Below are 19,920 nucleotides of genomic sequence, written 5' to 3'. Positions count from 1 at the left end.
AGAAGATACTCTTTTCAATTAAGGTACAATATCGAATGAATCATTACCTTTAATACGAGAAATCAATAAATCAAACATAGTAGAAATTCCTTTTTAGGTAAAGTACAACCTCAAACGGTTTAAGGAAAATTTAGTTGAGAAATCAATTGAGTTAAAGATGTAACAATTGTTGAAATTTGGAGTATTGAACATAAAAAAGGGTAAAAACAGAATATCAAGAGAATTATAAAGGAATCAAAATCCAACCACTAACAAGAATAAGGAAAACAAAGGCAGATTTCACTTTATTTTCACATCTTGTTGCAGGCGTGCAACCCGATCCCATTTCCTGTATCTCGTGGCAGGCGTGCCACCCGCTCCCATTTCATGTAGCTCATGGTAGGCATACCACCAGCTCCCATTTTATTATATCTTGTGGTAGGCGTACCACCCATTCCCATTTCATTATATCTTGTGGTAGGCGTACCACCCGCTCCCATTTCATTATATCTTGTGGTAGGCGTACCACCCGCTCCCATTTCATTATATCTTGTGGTAGGCGTACCACCCGCTCCCATTTCATTATATCTTGTGGTAGGCGTACCACCCGCTCCCATTTCATTATATCTTGTGGTAGGCATACCACCCGCTCCCAGTTACAAGCCAACAATAATCACAAGGAATCCCGGCAAGGGAACAAGAGCAATATAACAACTTCCCGGCAAGGGAACAATGATATTTCAACAACATCCCGGTAAGGGAACAATACTATCAAAACAAACATCCCGGCAAGGGAACAATAATATCAAACAAACATCCCCGCAAGGGAACAATACTATCAAAACAAACATCCCGGCAAGAGAACAATAATATCAAACAAACATCCAGGCAAGAGAACAATGATGATAATAACATATGAAGCGCAATAAACCACAACGGAGTCATAACAATTATAATACAAGACTCACAGACATGTTTGACACCAACGTATAGATACTCGTCCTCATGCCTATACGTCGTACTCCACAATTAACATGTAGCAAATAAGACACAACTCCTAATCCCTCAAGCTAAGGTTAGACCAAATACTTACCTCGCTTTGCAACCAATTCAAAATTCCAACAAGCCTTTGCCTCGCGAATTCGTGCCCGAAATTCTCAAATCTAGTCATAAACAATTCGATTCAATCAATAAAAATTATAGGAATTAATTCCGTATGAAATTCTACATTTTCCATTAAAAATCTGAAATTGCACTAAAAATTCGCCCGTGGGCCCACGTCTCGGAACCCGACAAAAATATGGAATATGAAACCTCATCCAACCACGAGTCCAACCATACCAATTTTACAAAAATCCGACATCAACTCGACCCTTAAATTTTCAAATTAAACCAAGAGGGTTTTCAAAATTTTCCTAACTAAAATCACCAATTAAATGCCAAAACTAGTAATAGATTCGGGTAATCTAACTAAAATTAAGTTAAGAACACTTACCCCATTGTTTTCTCTGAAAATCTCCCGAAAATCCCCTCTCCCCGAGCTCCAATTTGGTACAAATGGAAAATGGGACGAAGTCCCATTTTCAGAGCTTAACATTCTGTCCAGCACTGTTCATGGGCGCTGTTCACTTGTAATGTTCACGCGTACAGTTCACGGGTACTGTTAACGGGCACTGTTCGTGGGTACTGTTCCCATGCTGTAAAAAATCAGCAGCTGTCCAAAGAGAAAATTCAGCAGCCTTTTTATATCCGTTAACCTTCCGAAATCCACCCGAGGCCCTCGGGACTTCAACAAAATATACCAACAAGTCCTAAAACATGATACGGACTTAGTCGAAACCTCAAATCACATCAAATAATGCTAAAATCGTGAATCACCCCAATTCAAGCCTAATGAAACTAAAAACGTCCAACTTCTATATTCGATGCAAAAACCTATCAAATCAAGTCCGATTGACTTCAAATTTTGCACACAAGTCATAAATGACATAACAAAGCTATGAAAATTTTCAGAACTGGATTCCGATCCCGATATCAAAAAGTCAAATCTCCGGTCAAACTTGAGAAATCTTTAACCTTAGATTTCTAGATTCAGTTAAATGGCGATAATTTGATCTAGGGACCTCTAAATTCGATTTCGGGCATATGACCAAGTCCCAAATCACGATACGGAACTACCGGAATGGTCAAAACTTTTATCCGGATTCGTTTGCATAAAATATTGACCGAAGTCAACTCAATTGAGTTTTAAAGCTCTAATTCACAATTTAATCCATTTTTCATATATGAACCTTCCGAAAAATTATACGGACTGCGCACGCAAGTCGAGGATTTATTGATAGCGCTTTTCAAGGTTTTAAAATACCGAGATAATTATTTAAATTAAATATGACATTTTGGGTCATCACATAGAAATAGTACAACTGAAGAATAAGAAGGCAATGTGGTTGTATCCAAGGATGATGAGTGTTCATCCTTCTGAAAGATGGAGTCATTCTTCTTGTTACTCTAATGACTGTATTTTCCTACTGCAAAGTGGATGTTATGGACTGAAAAACTCAGAGTTAGTTTGGCCGTGCTTTCATTCCTTCATGTTACTGTAAAGTTTTGTTTTCATATATTATATACATCTCTTTTGTTTTTCTTGTCCTAATGTTGATAATTCAGCTCAACTAAATTGGTGTATACATGCATGTTCCTTTCTTGTTTCTTCTTCCAGGAAAAAAAAAACAAGAAAATGAAAAAATGCAATTAAAGGAAAAACAAAATGAAGGAAAATTCAATTTTCTGTTTTACGTTTTGTCTCCTTCAATTTGTACTTACTGCAGTTACAACTATAGATGTCACATTAATCTCTACCAAATGAACAACTTTCTAGGAGTATGGTTTTTTTGAAAAAAAAATTCCTTTTCTATATTTAATTTGTTTAAAGTTTTCACATCATATATTTGTTGGCGTAAAGAATTTTTACAGTAACATATTTTTAAATCAAGAGTACATAAATTAAACACTTGGGAATTTATATAACTTTCTCTTGTTTTCACTTACACACTTAATCATAGATCATAGTTGAATACATTTATATAGCATATAAAAATCCTCAATAGAAATGAAGAACTTCCAAAGTGAGCAGAGTTTAAATGTCAGGTTTCAAAACACTATCAATTTAACAAGCTATTTTGTGGAAATTGGGCCCGGGCACAACCCGGACTTCTCCAACTAGTATGAAAATATGTATTAGTAAATAATAACCATGGTTAAGTGAGAAGAGTCTATTTATATATATACATATCATGCATTTATTGATTTGATGTACACACGTGTTACAGGTAAATTTTTACCAAAAAACATATCATACTTTTGCTGGAGATGAGTACATGAATGCTGATATTTCCCAGGATAACAAACCCATCTTGTTAAAACTATTTTGGTTGTAGTATATGGCATTATGTTAAGTTTTAACAAACACATAGTTAAATTTAATCAATCTAGTTAACAAACTCAATGCCGCAATTTAAGGGCCAAGTCAATGCAACACCTTTAATGGATACATTAAAACTTTGTTCTAATGAAATCCATTGTTTGCTTAATTAATTGCTTATCATGAAGTGTATAATAACTCTCTCAACTCAGCCACATAGTGAAGCCAAAGCATACAACTTTTGGAAGCATTCAACGTACATGACTATGTCTAATCTAACCATCAAAAGTTATATCGGAATGAATAAAATCCCTTCACTTTTAGTTAAATGTCTTGGATTTGAGCTTTGAATACGAAAAAAAGATCCTAGTAAGAAGTATTTTTTTCCTTTAATAAATTTTAGGTGGCACAAATTCTGATTAATTGGGATCCTAATGCGTTTAACAAATCACAAGATAAGAAATAGAATTAAAAAAAAAAAAGAGAGACTATGTCTACTGTACAGTTCCAAATCGAAAATGACAAGATCCTTTTACTTACAAAATCGATCCTTTTACTTACAAAATCACAATAGAATGTGCAGTATGGTCTTGCAAAGGCTGCTGCCGGCCGGCTATACTTTCCACAGGACCATCGACACGTGACCGCAGATTTTTGCCGAGTTGCCAACCTTTGAATAAGATATTTTTAGTTTTTGCCTTCGAATGAGCAACTAGGACAACCTTAAAGGGATCGTTAGGTAGGAGAATCAGAAAAAAAACAAATGTAATTATAGTTAATATTATTCTATAAGCAATACAGACATTTAAAAAATTAAATCTTTCTATCTGATCGAGTATATCGATTGAAATATTATCTTCTACTTATATTATTTTTTTTTAACACTTTTAATTCAAAAATAAGTCTAAACTGTCAATATCAGAGTGATTATTATGTTTTACAAAACTTTGGAGGTTAAGACAATATATTTTCAGACTTCCATCACCTAATGATCTTACTTTTTAATAGGGGTATACATGGACCGAGTTGGTTCGCTTTTTATCAAAATCAAACCAAATCAACTATATCGGTTTGGATTGGTTCGGTTTTGTTGAATTTTTCGGGTTTTCGGATTTTTTTGTTGCATAAATATTATTTCAATCTTACTTTGTTAAAATTATAGATAAAACTTTGATAAGTGAATATATGTTTAGTAAATATGGAAAAAAATTGACAAACATATGATCTATTATAATATTCTAATGGGAGAATTTTTTTAGTAACACATGATAGTTATTTTCTTAGTCGTCTAACAATAATATTTTGTTAATTTACGCTTTCAAGGTTAATACATGAGAGGATCCCAAATATTTCTACATTTTCTAAAGAAAATTCACTATAAAGTCTTGAAAATATAAATAAAATCTATATATTTATATGTCGGTTTGGTTCAGGTTTTATTACTCAATACCAAACCAAGTCAAACCAAACCTAGTCGGGTTTTTTAATCGGTTTGGTTTGATTTTTCGGTTTGGTGCGGTTTTCCGGTTCGGTTTGAACACCCCTACTTTTTAACCATAATATAGAAAATTAAAAATATTTTTCATACACTTCGAATTGTTCAAATCTACTTTGATTATTTTTCCTTTTTATTAAAAAATTATACGTTTAACTTTAAAATATAACTTTTATAAATAATAATTCATAAACTTACTACTAGTAAAAATTGGAGCCCCCAAAATTTAGGAGCTTAAAGCCTTTGCTTTACTTGCCTTACCCAAGAGTCGGCAGTCCTAAGCCTCAATTCTAAATAAGTTGAAATCGGTTCACTCATGTGATGACCGATAGGTCATCTAGAGTTTAAACCCTAAGTCTGTGTTTCGAAACCTCAAATACCTCATTTTAGCCTTCCTCGATTTGCATGCGCAGTCCGTATCATTTTCTGACAGGCTTTTATGTTAAAAATTGATAAAATATGAAATTTTACTTTAAAAATCTACTTGAGTTGACTTCGATCAATGTTTTGAGCAAACAGATTCGGATTCATGTTTTTGACTGTCCCGGTGGGTCCATATCATGATTTAGGACCTGGGCGTATGCCCGAAATCGAATTCGGAGGTCCCTAACTCGAGTTATTGTTTTTTGTCGAAAATTGAAAGTGTAAAGGTTTAATGACTTTAAAGATTTGATTAATGTTTGACTTTATTGATACCAGGTTTGTATCTTGGTTTCGGAACTCGGTATAGGTCCATTACTATATTTATGACTTGTTTACTAAATTTGGCAAGGAACGGAGTTGGTTTGACGTGATTCGGGCGTCCGGTTGTTAAAATAGAAGTTCTAAAGTTTTCTTGAAAATTTTATTTGATTTGATGTCTGATTCGTAGTTGTAGGCGTTCTTTTGGTATTTTGATCGCGAGCGAGTTCGTATGAAGTTTTTGGACTTATGTGCATATTTGATTTGGAGCCCCTATGGCTTGGATGAGTTTCGGATAGGCTTTGGATGCTTTAAACTTAGAAAAAACCTGGTTTTTGGACTCCTGTTGGTTTCTGGTGTTTTCTTCTTCGCGATCGTGAGGGTACTCTCGCAATCACAAAGAATAAATTGAGCTAGGGAGGATATTTTTCTACGCGAATGCGAGCTCTTGGTCGCGAACACGGAGCATTGGGGGGTCTGCTCTTCGCGAACGCGACCAGTCAATCGCGAACGCATAGTATTATAGAGGTGGGGCTGGAAAATGGACTTACTCTATGCGAACACGTGACCAGGATCGTGAACGCGAAGGCTAAGGGGCTAAGCCTACGCGAACGCGTAGACTAACTCGCAATCGCGTAAGCCATTTGGGCGGTGCCCTTCACGAACGCATCAGGTTTCAAGCGAACGCAGTGAACACCTGACGCCAGTGATTAAAACAGTCCCAAAAACGGAATTTTGTTCATTCTTTCAAATTTTCAAACCTAGAAAACCTTAGAGGTCTTCCCTAAATTATTGACAAGTGATTCTAACCTACTTTCTTTCAGTTACCCATTACATTTCATAAGATTTTCACCTAAATTGGGAATTTGGGTAGAATTAGAGATTTTTGTAAAATTAGCATTTAGACCTCAAATTGATGTCGGATTCCGAAACTATTTACATAACTGGGTGCGGGGGATGGGGGCGAATGGATAAATGAGTTTTGGTTCGAACCTCAGATTTTGACCAAGTAGGCCCAAGGTCGATTTTTGACTTTTTGGGGAAAAGTATAAAAATCCTAAATTTATGCATTGTAATTGATTCCTTTAGCAATATTTGATATTATTGAGTCAATTGTGGTTAGATACGAGTGGCTTGGAGGCGGATTCTAGGGGAAAGGCTCCGGTAGAGCTCTGAGTTGACTGCGGAGTGAGGTAAGTGTCGAGTTTAACCTTGATTTGAGGGAATGAGGAACCCTCGGATTATATGCTATATGAATCCCATGTGTTGGGGCGTATATGCAAGGCGACGAGTGCTTATACGCATACGCCGTCGAATTACTTGTTTTCCCTAATTTTTTGCTTTTCCTTAATTATTTCCTTCCATGCCTTAACTATTATGTGCTTAAAATGTCTTCCATGCTTATTTGCTACTTCTTAGTTATTGTTACTCATGTAAAAAAATGTTACATCTTTCCATGTTTACATGACTCGCTGTTATTGGCCTTAATTGACTTACTTGCATCTTTTAAATTGTCATCTACTAAACTTGTCTTGCCGTGTAATATTATATATGTGAATTCCCAAGTTGATACAAGGTTTCCTTTCTGGTTCCGCTTCATATTCATCAGTTGTAAAGATACTTGTGATTGAGTTATTGATTTGTTTGTGCTCATCTCATACCAATAGCGAATAAAATAAAATAAAAATAAAAAGTACCAAAAGTTCTTTGTAATTTCTATTTGGAATAAAAATAACTAGTGCAGCTAAAAGCTCTTTGAAGACATATGACAGCCTAAATCTGCATTGATCCAAATAGATTGCAGATCTTTCTAGTAATCGAATAATAATAACTAAAATGGTAATTTTAAAATTATTATTCATTATTTTTTTCTATTTTATATAACATTATTATTATTATTATCCCATTTTCTATATAGTTCCTAGAACGCAATTTAAAGAATTTTATTTATTATTATTATTATTATTATTATTATTATCCCGTATTTTTCTATGTAGTTCCTAGAGACGCAATTTTAAAAGAATTTGAAGATTTTGTGTAAAACAAAAACTTTATATTATCTTACTTTTGAAGTTAAAATTCTTTGGTTAATTGATATAATTTCCCAAATAAAATTAAAGAAGTTTATTTTATATCTGCTGTTTTGTTGCACCTCCATTGATAATCTCTGTTTTCCCCCTTCTCCTTCCATTTCCCACACTTAGGCGTTACCCTTGGAAGAATTAATAACACCAACACTTTATACTTTCAATAAATAATCTACATCACCCTCTTTTTAAGGCTTCTCCCATTCTTCCAGGTACATTTCATTCTTGATTTTGCATATGTTTCAATTCATGTTACTGGGTATTGTACAATTTTGTTTTTACCTGCCCTTCAATCTCAATTTGTTGGATACTTTTCTTTAATCCATTTATAGTCAATTTGATCATAAATTTTGAGCTCAGCCGACCTTTCGCTCTTTTAAATTATACAAAAGCTACATGAAAAATACTATAAATTGGTAACCCCATGGAAAGGCGCGGTGGAATGATAAAGACCCCTCTTCCTTGACGACAGGTCTCTTGTTAATGAAATACTCTTTGTAGGGACCGCTAAATGGAGTTTCTATGGCAAATTAGGATTAGTCGGGCCTGGACACCGGATCCTTGAAGAGAAAAGAAAAGAAAAGAAAAGAAAAAGAATTCTCTTCGTAACAAAATGGTGATAAGATGCATTTTCAAATATTGACCAAAATTCCTTTAGGAGAATGCCAAATATTTTGTTGTATTTGCTTTAAACTCAAAGCTCTATTGTTTATGCATTTTTGTCTTGATAGTATATCAGCAGAGGCGAACCAAAATTTGAAGATTATGGGTTCCTACAATAACTTCAAGTTAATGTACAATAATATTTGGGTTCACAATCAAATATTTATAGATATTAAGTGAAAATTTAATACATATAGGCAAAGCTACTGCGTTAAACCTGTAGCTCACATGGTAGATTCGCCCCTGTATATCAGTTCCTTTATCTAAGTGTTTCAAGGATCTTTGATGTGACAGTTAATGGTTAAGCGAAAGATGGGTAACGATGTGGAAGGTCTTGAAGAGGCGTTAAATGCTCGTGGATCATATGAAAACCAACCATTGTGTGCTTCAAATTCAAAGGAAGGGAAGCCAAAGAGATTGTGGAAGAAGGTGAAGTACCAGCTGGTGGAGTATCATTCTTTGCCTGGTTATTTGAAAGACAATGAATTCATTCTTGGTCATTACCGCGCCGAATGGCCATTGAAGCAGGCCTTGCTCAGTGTTTTTACAATTCACAACGAGACCCTCAATGTTTGGACGTAAGAATTCCCTCTTTTCGCTTTAAAGAAAAATCTTTACTTCGTATTATATATAGCTTGCAGGAAAAAAGTTAAGAACTTTATTGATCTTTCATGATTCTAAACAATCTATAAGTAAGTAAAGAAAAGAGAAAAAAGAAGAAATGTGAAGCGTAAATGAATTCAAATCAGAGTTTATGAGGAACCAAAGATTCGAGAGAAATTAAGGTTACCTGAGGGACTAATCCGAGAAACTAACTCAAAGATCAAATGGGAAGAATAGGGAGATCACAATATTTTCACCGATACCATATGAAGTTATTACGGTTTGCTTTGTACACTTCAATTGCTAACTAACTGAAAGTATGCTGCTTAACTAACTTCCTAAGCTTGACTAAGACAAACATGCATCAAAATGTGATATGATGCTTTTAGTCGTTATATCTTTTGGGATTATTAACTTGTACCGTTCTCTAATTGGAGTTTTTCTTTTATGTCAATCTCCCTTAATCATGGTAATTAGGCACAATGATAATGATATATTGTGCATAATTTCTAGGTAGAGGTCTCGAATTTGAAATTTTATTGCAAAGTTTCTCGGAAAGCGCCAATTAAAGTTCTCTCTTTGTTCATGGAAAATCCACACCACATACATTAATATGATGACCTTTCAGTATCTCCCATGTCCTTATCCGCTACTCTATATCAGTGTTATCAAAGACGAAAAGCGCAAAAAGCTCTAAAGTCCGTTGGGACTTTAAGCGCAAATAAAGTGTGAATTTTAATGAAAAAAGGCGCAACTGGAGAAAAAGTAAAAATATGTATGTGTAGTCCAAGACTAATAATTATAAGCATGAATAACAAATATATGGACAAAGAAATTTAAATTTTTTTACGATAAACTGAAATATCAATTGTTTAATATCACCTTTAAAAGATTACACTTCTTGACAAGGAAAAGTATGTTTTAGACCCTTGATACGACACTAAAGTGCCCACAAAGCGAGGCGAAGCGCTCAATATGTTTCGAGCCTCGCTTCAGGGCTTAAGCGTGCTTTAAGCGCGCCTTTGACAACACTGATCTATGTGGCGTGGTTACTCAAGGATAATCTCTAGATAATATGGGGTTCCAGTACAGAACTTCTCAAGGACACAATATTTAGCAACTGTGTAGTTACTCCAGCTCTCGATCATTTGACTGAGCTTAATAGCAATGTTTTGCCACACTTTCAAGGATTTGCGGATGAGGTTTGTTGCTACTTTGGAAAGAGAATTGGTCGGATGTGGCATGACTAGATTCCTGCATTATACATATCTCCTCTTGGGTAGTCGTACTCAGGACTGTTACTGGTGAGATAGTTTCGAGCTTGAGTCTCCGGATATTTACAAGTCTATAGCTTCTATAAGAAGGCATTGTATTCTGTTTTATCTTTTTACTTAGGTATGAGGATGTGAAATTTACCAAGTAGTGGTAGTATTAAGTTAATTTCTGTAGATGGCTGTAGTATCAACCAGAAAAGATGATCTTGCCGTGGATTTGCTGTTTAGCCAAAGACGGGGATTTCATGGACTGGAAAGGTAGTCAACTTTTTCTTTTCGGAAAGGGCTAGCCTAGAGATAGTTATAACATCATTTGTTAAATGCCACTCATATAAATAAAGCTCGGCTACTATGTTCCCAAGGATAAGAATCCTATTTAACCGATCCACTTAATAGGTCAAAACTTTTCGTTAGTTCTTAAAGGATTGGGTAAAGGGTTCAGGAAATGGAGAATAACAGTTAGGAACATCTTCCTAATAGAGATCAGTGTGATTTTGTTAGGATTTGTTTACCCTTCCACTTTCTACTTCACTCATAATATCCTGGTTTAACTTGAGGAGGAAAAATTAAAAACAAGAAGAATTCCTTATTTGAATCTTGATTTCTCTGTTTTTTGCAGGCATTTGATAGGGTTCATTCTCTTCCTAGTGCTGACCATTTATACTGCAATGAAGGTCCCAGATATTGTGGATCTTCAGACTTTACAAAATCTTCCGGAAAAGCTTAGAAAGGCTGATCTACACAAATTACAAGCAGAACTTTTACCTTGTATCCCTTCTTTGCCACATATGCCGGATTTGCACAAACTTCGAGAGGATTTGCTGCAACTCCTGTCTAACTGTCTGCCTGAGCGATTTTCCAACAGCAACCGTACTGAGGTTGGTGTTTTGGTATGGCTTCCTCCTCTTTGTTAGAAAAATTGTTGCTTGGGATCTCTTTATTTTGTTTAGGCTTAAAACGTCACCAAATGTTCAGCTATATCTATGCTATACTTCTATTCTTTAGTCTGCTTTCATATTCTTGATCCCAGATTGTGCCTGGCCATTTGCAATTTATGTCATTAAAGGTGAATATAGTTATGCTTAGTGAGAATTTCTTATTTCAGAGTAAGCTAGTTCGTAGATTACTGATCTCTGCTGAATTATTCCTTTTCTTCGCTGCTAAATGATTTGCGTCATTCCTCTTCTTTCGTTTGTCTCATTGTTTGAGCCTCTGTATCAAAGATCAAATGGTAAAATTTTCACCAATAAAGAGAAAAAGATGATCAGAGTGGGAAAATTTTACTTTACTCGTGAGGAAAGGGGAAAAAGTTTTATAATGGGACCTCTGTAGACTTTCCAAGGAGAAAGTTTCTATGTAACTTGTATCTCTACTTATTTGCTTTGTGCCCTTAATCTCTGAAGAAGGCTCGATATCTAGTTTATTTCACTGATTGGATTACTTAAATATCATTGAGTGCATTGCCCTTATATGTCTAGTCCCTTTGTGTTGAATATGCATATCTCCACAAATTCCTCCCCTTTGTTAATAGGTTGATGCAGGCAATCTTTAAGTTTCTGCATGTGTGCAAAATGTGAGGAATCTAACAAAATGATTGTGTGAACATAATATGATATTTTTTAAAATCTGACCTCAAAAGAGACATATTAATCAGTTTCATTTGGAAGTTTCCTTTAGTCAAACCGATGATGACCAATATAGTAGTGGTTACTCTTCCGAAAATAACAAGACAGGATTTAGGTTTTAATCATGGATATTACGATGTGACTATATCTACTGGTGTAACCCTATTACTTGCATAACAAATGCTAAGTCTTGGATTATGAGGACCTTGCTAGCCTCGATCAATCTTCTAATATCAGAGCAGAAATAACTGGATTAGGTCAATAGTCTCTTATTTTTGTGATGGTGGATGGACTGAATGGCCTAGTCACTGAGTTTTCCCCAGGTGTGTCATCCATTTGTTCTGACTATCATCTGCTGGAGATTTCTTGGATTCAAGTTTATTCGCCCTGATTATGTCTCTTTTATCACTCTGAGTGAATGTCTGTTTCCTGAAGAACATGCTGGTTTGCAACAAATAAACTGTTTCAGAAGTCATTAGTAGTGGAAATCCTTTGATTGATGCTAGAGTAGATACAGAAAACCATTAGTTTCCCACCGTCATTTCTGATTGATATTTCTCTTGGATTGAGGGCGTTGATATCATTTATTAAGCTGATTTCTCATCTTGGAGCAGAATTTATCTGATTAGGTGTAATCAGGGTAGTTTGTGTTGGATTTCATGGTGGTAGATGAACCGAATAGCCTAGTCACGTGGTATTTCCTTTGTTTGACATTCATATAATCACGCTGAGATTTTATTGGTTTTGGAATACTTCTATATCGATAGTAAATTATATATAGAAAAGAATTTTTTCCCTGACTATTATTTGTGACTGATATTTCTCTTATTCAAATTGGTGCAGCGTAGCGTGAAGGAAGATTATTGCAAACATGATAGCACCATTGCTAGTGACACCGATAACGCGGTGGCCATTCTTTGCCTTTCTTGGTGGAGCAATGTTTTGCTTATTAGCAAGTAGCACATGTCATTTACTTTCTTGCCATTCAGAGCGTTTATCGTACATCATGTTGAGGCTTGACTATGCTGGTATTGCTGCCTTGATATCAACTTCATTTTACCCTCCCGTCTATTATTCCTTCATGTGCTACCCTTTTTTCTTAAACCTCTACTTGGGATTTATTACTGTCCTGGGAATTGGCACAATCTTGGTTTCTCTCCTTCCTGTGTTTCAGAAGCCAGAATTTCGAAGCCTTCGAGCAGGGCTATTTTTCGGGATGGGCATGTCAGGTGTGGCACCTATTCTACACAAGTTGGTTCTTTATTGGAAGCAACCCGAGGCCCTTCATACTACCGGCTATGAAGTTTTGATGGGCGTCTTTTATGGCGTTGGAGCATTGGTATATGCGTTAAGAGTTCCAGAAAGATGGATGCCCGGGAAATTTGACATTGCTGGTCATAGCCACCAACTATTTCATGTACTTGTGGTGGCGGGGGCTTATACACATTATCGTGCCGGATTAATTTATCTGAAATGGCGTGACCAGCAAGGGTGCTAAGAAATACCAAAGAAAGGGAAGAATTGGTCAGGGTAGGGGTAAGACTGTGTGCATCCTACCTTTCCCAGACCCCACTTGTGGGAATCCATTGGGTTGTTAAGACTAGTCTATCTATCTATATTATTATACTAGTTCATGATACGTACGTTGCGCGTGTACCCCATTTCAACAATATAAAATATTAAAAAAGAATAAATACTATAAATATTATGTTTGAATTATAAAATAAAAGTTCAAAAATAAAAATTTAAGTTTTTGATTATAATAATAGTTGGTCCTATTTAGCTAATTTGATAAATAAGAACTATGCCCCAATTCAGCTCTCATACATCTCGGCCAATATATTCAACTTAAATTCGTTCTTATAACATTTTTTAAAAGTAAGTCCGCCTTTAATAGAAAAGAAATACTTTAATCATTTATGTTCTCTCGAAGATATGAAAATTTTGCAAACGTACTTTGCGTTTTTGCTTTTGATAAAATATGTTTTATGATTTTCTTTTATTTATTCGTATGAGTTAGAATTTCCAACTAATCTTTTTCTTATAGAATGCAATCATCCAAAGACCTTATGCGAAATTTTTAAATAAGTTAATTTGAACTGATAATTGTACATGAGAAAATGTAAACAAAAATTACAATTCACAACCTTTTAATTTGCAATTCTCTATGAAAAATTTATATTATTGATCTCACTTGTACTTTATTTCAGCATAGATACCGTTCCTAATAAAAAATAACCTGCATGATATCAATAGTATATTCTTAACATAAATATATGGGTGTGTTGGGCGTACATGCCCTCATTTAATGCAAACTTCTGTTTACTTAGTATGAGTTTTACTAATGTATTCGAAAAGTAGGTTTTAATTTCTAAATTACACCATGAATTTCATATCACGTATCCATATCACGATAATTATATTACCAGTTATGATTGAGGAATATATATGTTATACGTGTTATGAAAAGAATCTTGTCCTCCGTGTTAGAATGCTTTTGCATTAAAAATATGGTTCAAAGTTAGTTATTTCATTTTTAAAAAATATTATTATAAGATAAAAATTATAATGAATTTAAAGTATTAAAAATATTAGGATTTCCTATCTAATTCAAACAAGGAATGATTTACTAATAAAATTGTCGGAAGACTATACTTTCCAGTTAAACCTTTAAGAACATAATAATTACTGCATTAAAGTTGTAAAAAATATAAACTAACTCATGTGAAAAACGGGGGAGAATCCCTAATTAAAACATTATGTCTATAATAGTAAAATATGTCCAAAATTTTATAGATACTGATATATATAGATTCTTTACCTCAAAAGCTAATATTATCCTTCACTTCATCCTCTCTAATAGGAGTTTTAAAAAAAAATTAGGACGCTATGGGCATCTTCTTTATTAGTTAAAAACAACTTGCCACACTCTTATGGCATGAAGAATGATGCCAGAACTATGTGAAGAATGATGCCTAGACATGATGCCAGAATTAAGTGCAAATAATATTAATTGTAGACCAAAAAAACACTCAAATAAAAGGCAAGGGAATGAAGGATCAACTGACATAAATACACTGCAAATCAATAGACTTGATGAAAAAAGAAGAAAAATATATGTTCAAGGAAATCTCCAATTGCGGAAGTCTTTTAACGAAGGCAACATACTTCGAAGATGTGATTCTTGATTAGATGAAATATTAGGGCTCCTACATAACTCATATAAGGAATGATGTAATATATAAATTTTAATTGATTTTGAAGTCCTAAATATTAGGAAATAATTATTATAAATGACTATTATATCCGGTGTAAAATTTATTTTAAAGGGTAAAAAAAACAAACGACATTTCGCTAAGGGACTTCGTGTTTTTAATAAAAGCACGAAGGCCCTTAGCGAAATGTCGTTCGCCTTTTTTACCCTTAATAAGTATACTTTATATTGGATAATATTGTAATTGTAAATATAAATTATTTAAATTATAGTGTAAAAAAAAAAAGATCGGTTCAACATCCGCAGTTAAAGTCATTTTTGGCTTAGGATTTCTTTACCAAACTGGCCGGCAATTAATGTCACTTTAATTTTCCACCCGCTGTTAAAGTCACTTTTGGCTTAGGATTTTCTTACCAGAACTGGCCGGCAATTATATGTCACTTTAATTTTAGTATTCTTTTACCATAGTTGCCGTTGATTTTGTTTAGCTATATTTTACCAGTGTAGTGGGTTATTCAATTAACTGGAAGTTATTTCTAGAAAGAATAAGGAGAATAAAAATTGAAATATTCTATATTTCAAATATTTATGGTTGTACAATAATTTTTAGTGTGAAAAAGCCACTTTAATGTCACTATAAGTTTAGGGTTCTTTCATCAAAATCACCCAGCAATTAATGTCACTTATGGTTTAGTATTCTTTTACCAAAATTGTCGTAGGATGCAAAGCAATTTTTGGTTATCTAGAATTTTAAAACCAAAATTATAAAAAGAAGTCACTATTCCAAAATTATACACCTGATTAGAGAAAGCTATTTTGAGCAACCTTAAGCAAGGAGCTTTCCGCATCATGGATTGCATATCATAGCTGAAAAGAGTATGCCTCTACTTTGTTGCTTGAATAGTAAGCAAAGGGCTTCCTCCCTTTTATCTTTATTAGTATACTTACCCGCGCAATGCGCGGATCGTTTCAAAGGAAAAAAGAGGAGAGAAAGATATTAGAAACAGATATAAATTGCAGACTACATTTAGTAACCACATTTAAAGGAATTAAACCAAAAAAATAAATATGTGAATTTAATCAGGTTTTCTCTATAAAATTATTGACAGGAACCACAAATTATCAAGAGATGTTAGATCATACTGGGGTAATGCTATACAAAAAAAATTATCTCAAGTTATGATCAACAAAAACAAACAACAGTTAAAGATTTGTATAATCACAGTAAGTAAGAAATCACCTTCCGTTGTGCTATACTTTGGATCAGAAGTATATGAGCCCATGAGCAAGCCAATCATGTTGGTCGATGATACAAAATGAAGACTCGTATCGATAACTAATATCGTAGAAAAACCTAATCCTTGTTAGCAGAATCTATATAACTGTTTTAAGTCATAGATGAAATGCATACAATAAGAACATTAATTCTCTTCAAGATTATGTGTCAATTACTGATATAGCAGTGATCTTGTTGTTCCAATTGAAAACAATTCCCATAATGAGCTTGTTGATATACTTACCTGCCTAATTTTGACATAACTTTGTTGTAACATTGAGGCTACAGAACATGACAATCACGGATGACAATTGGTTGTACAATATTATATGTATTTGTTACCGGAACTCATTTGCTTCAACCAGGGGCGGATTTAGGGGGGCGCAAGGGTGTTCACCCGAACACCCTTCGCCGAAAAATTAAACTGTATATATAAGGCTAAATCTATTTTTTATCTCTATATATTAAGTTTTGAACACCCTTAACACAATCCAAAAGTGTAGTTTAGTGGTCAAGGAGGTTAAAAATCTAAATAAGGTCATGAGTTCAATTCTCACTAGTTACAAAAATATTTTTGATCCCCTTTCGTGGAGATGAGTTAAAAATAAGATTGTTGCTTTATCATCACAACAACAGAAGACCATAAGTAGAATAAATACTTATTCCCAAACCGCTTAGCTTCAGTTTAAAGTTTATTTTAAACCCATCAGATCCATCATAGCATATTATTTATATTCTCGTCTTCTTATACGCTAATTTTTGTGCCAAACTTATTGGTGCATTGTTCATGCCAAAAAATAACAGTCCTAGCCGATTGGTTCTAATCATCTATAAATAATACTAGAAGGATCCATGTTTGGTATACGCGCATCTTCATTGTTGATAAACCATTTAAGATGCAAACATATCAAGATAGAAAAAAAAAAGCATTATTACATATAGTGTGTGGAAGATTTCGAAACACATTCTTTCCTATTTTCCAGCCAAAAGTTTTATAGTGGGAGGCAAGATTAGTCCCAAAGGTGGTTTTTTCCTATATTTTAGAATTATCAAAATATTTTCAATTATAACTAATTTCACATTCTCAATAAATAATCAGAATAAATATCAAATAAAAGTTTATCTCTCTAACAACACAAGATGACTATAATACTTTATGTTGCGATCATAGTTAAGTATTACCTAATAGAATCCAACAAAGTGAAAACAGAATGAGCAAACACAATATTGTTGTTGATGAAAATGATCTTATCATGGTGATAATAGCAAAAGATAGCGTCTTTTCAATTTTAAAATAGTAAAGAATCAATTATATTCTGAGTACTGTACAAACTACTAAAGAAGTTAAGTTGTTTTTCTTCAAAAATCATCAAGAAATATGGATACACATGAAAGAGGAAAGTTGCCAGGTGTCGAAAAGAGAAGGAGAACCAAAGGAATGGAACTATCATGGATGTCTTTAAGAGTCATGGAATCAAACTGCTTAGCTTGAGTTTAAAGTTCATTTTATGGTAATTACAAAAAAAAGGGTCAAGAATAATCTTCTACGCAAAAGCCTAAGCCAATAAATTTGTAACATATTAATTCATTACAACCATACGTAGCACCAGAACTCCTAGAGTATTTTGATTTTTCAAAAATTCTGGCCTTACGCTGCAGGGAAAAATAGGATCTTTCAGACTCAACAATTAAACCCTTTAATTGGTAAATTTTCCTCTGAATCAATTTCAAAAAACTTAATTTAGGCACATGCATTTATGATCAAAAACTTGAGCAATAGCTCTCATGATCAGTAGATTCCACAAATTATTCCTTATTGATAAAGGCATCTTTTTTTTTTTGTTTGGAAAGCACGTCCTAATGGGGTAAATGCAGCACCCTATTTTTCTGCACTTGAGGATTCACAACTTGCAAAATTACTATAAATATCACTATACGACATAGCAACCTTTAAAATTGTACATTGATTTGAGGTTACCAGATTATTCCATAAACGGTATGAGTCTTGAAGTTGAAATTTTGCATTTAAACGCATAATACGTAAAGAAAAACTGAAAGAAATCTAGACAGACCATATTATGTATCATCAACAGCAACAACAACAACGAACAATAGATGGAAACATAGGCAAATGGGCACAGAACTTTTGAGAGTTGATGAGATTTCAACTGTCAAAATATTTTCTCTAATCTCTCAAAAAATCTATTCCTTAATGATAGAAATAAGATAATTATAATTCAAATATTGATTTGTGATGCAATTCTAATTCTGGCCATACCAGAAGAAAGAGATTAAATGTTCCATGGAGTTCCCGTGATCCAATATATTGTTGCTCCGGCTCCGACAACTGAATACCAAAAAGGGGGGAACCCAATATAAGGCCTGCTATGGAGAAAATGAAAGAAGAAGAAGAAGAATTTAATACAGAGATACATGGCGTAAGCTTGAAACTTTATACCTTCAAATCTTTATCACAAACGGTAAAACTCTCTCCCTTATTAATTTCTTCTCGCCCTCGGATTCAACGATTTTAGGTTTTGGTTAAACGATTGTTGGGTTCAAACATATACTTAAATTATGAGACTCTTATAAGTTACGATTTAAGATAAGACAGACTTCCACAATGCCAAGACAAAAACATGCTAGTATTACTGTTGATAATGTTAATGTCAACAAAAATTAGAAAGATACGTGCAATGAATCTATGAGTCTCTTTGTGGCTGAAAGATACCCGTAAAATAGGTAGAATTTCGGCGTAACAGAGGATTGATCAGAGAAGAAAATAGTTAGAGTTGAAGAGAATCTTAGAGAGCAGTTATATAGATCCCGTCAGTTATCACTCCAATACTTAAATTATGACGCTTTCGTTTCCTATAATTACTGAGATCGTGCAGATTGTGGGATGTGAGTGCGTGTAGGTTCATTTTTAGTTTAAAACATAGCAGTAATTAAAAATTGAAAAAGAATAGAGTTATATGTGTTGGTAACTTCTTTACAATCTAAAATGGAATCGACAAAAATTAAAAAAGAATAAAGTTATATGTGTTGGTAACTTTTTCAATGTAAAATGGAATCGGCTCAACATAAAATATTTTCTTAAAAATATTGATATTTAATTATTGTTAAATTTAAATTAAATTCAAAAATAATAACTAATTATTAACTATTAAGTAACTATAAAATGTAGAAATTACTGTTTATTAAAAAAAATTAAAAAAGAGAAACTAATTTTACCAAAACTAACTAATTTGTCCTAAAATTGCTACGTGGCAATTTATGCATGCGACACTTGGCAAAATCTCATGGCTTGACTTCTTTCCTGCAAGTAAATAAATATAGATTTGCACGTCAAATTTTATCTGGAAGAAAACTGTTTGAAACGATTTAGGGGAATATCTGCACGTTGCTACAACAGAAAATCCATCAACGACTATAGTTCTTGCTATTTTTCTTTTCTTCTTTTTTTTTTCTTTTATTTTTTTTGTGCCTATTTTCCTGTACAAATTTATCTTTTTCTCCTTTGAATTTTTTGGTATTGCAGAGTTGTGGACTGCATTAATCATATCAGAAATATTGTTAACATGTATGTTTAGGTTGTGAAA

At 33.7% G+C, this 19,920-nt stretch overlaps 1 pseudogene; it reads left to right on the top strand.

Annotated features, from left to right (window-relative positions):
• The first annotated feature begins 7,699 nt into the window (after nucleotides 1-7,699).
• On the top strand, nucleotides 7,700-13,586 carry LOC107769811 (heptahelical transmembrane protein 4-like; annotated as a pseudogene).
• Nucleotides 13,587-19,920: the final 6,334 nt, after the last annotated feature.

Source organism: Nicotiana tabacum, chromosome 21 (genome assembly GCF_000715075.1).
Source record: "Nicotiana tabacum cultivar K326 chromosome 21, ASM71507v2, whole genome shotgun sequence".
Classification (NCBI taxonomy): Eukaryota; Viridiplantae; Streptophyta; class Magnoliopsida; order Solanales; family Solanaceae; genus Nicotiana; species Nicotiana tabacum.
Note: the sequence above shows the minus strand (reverse complement) of the source record. Positions and strands in the feature narration are given on the sequence as shown.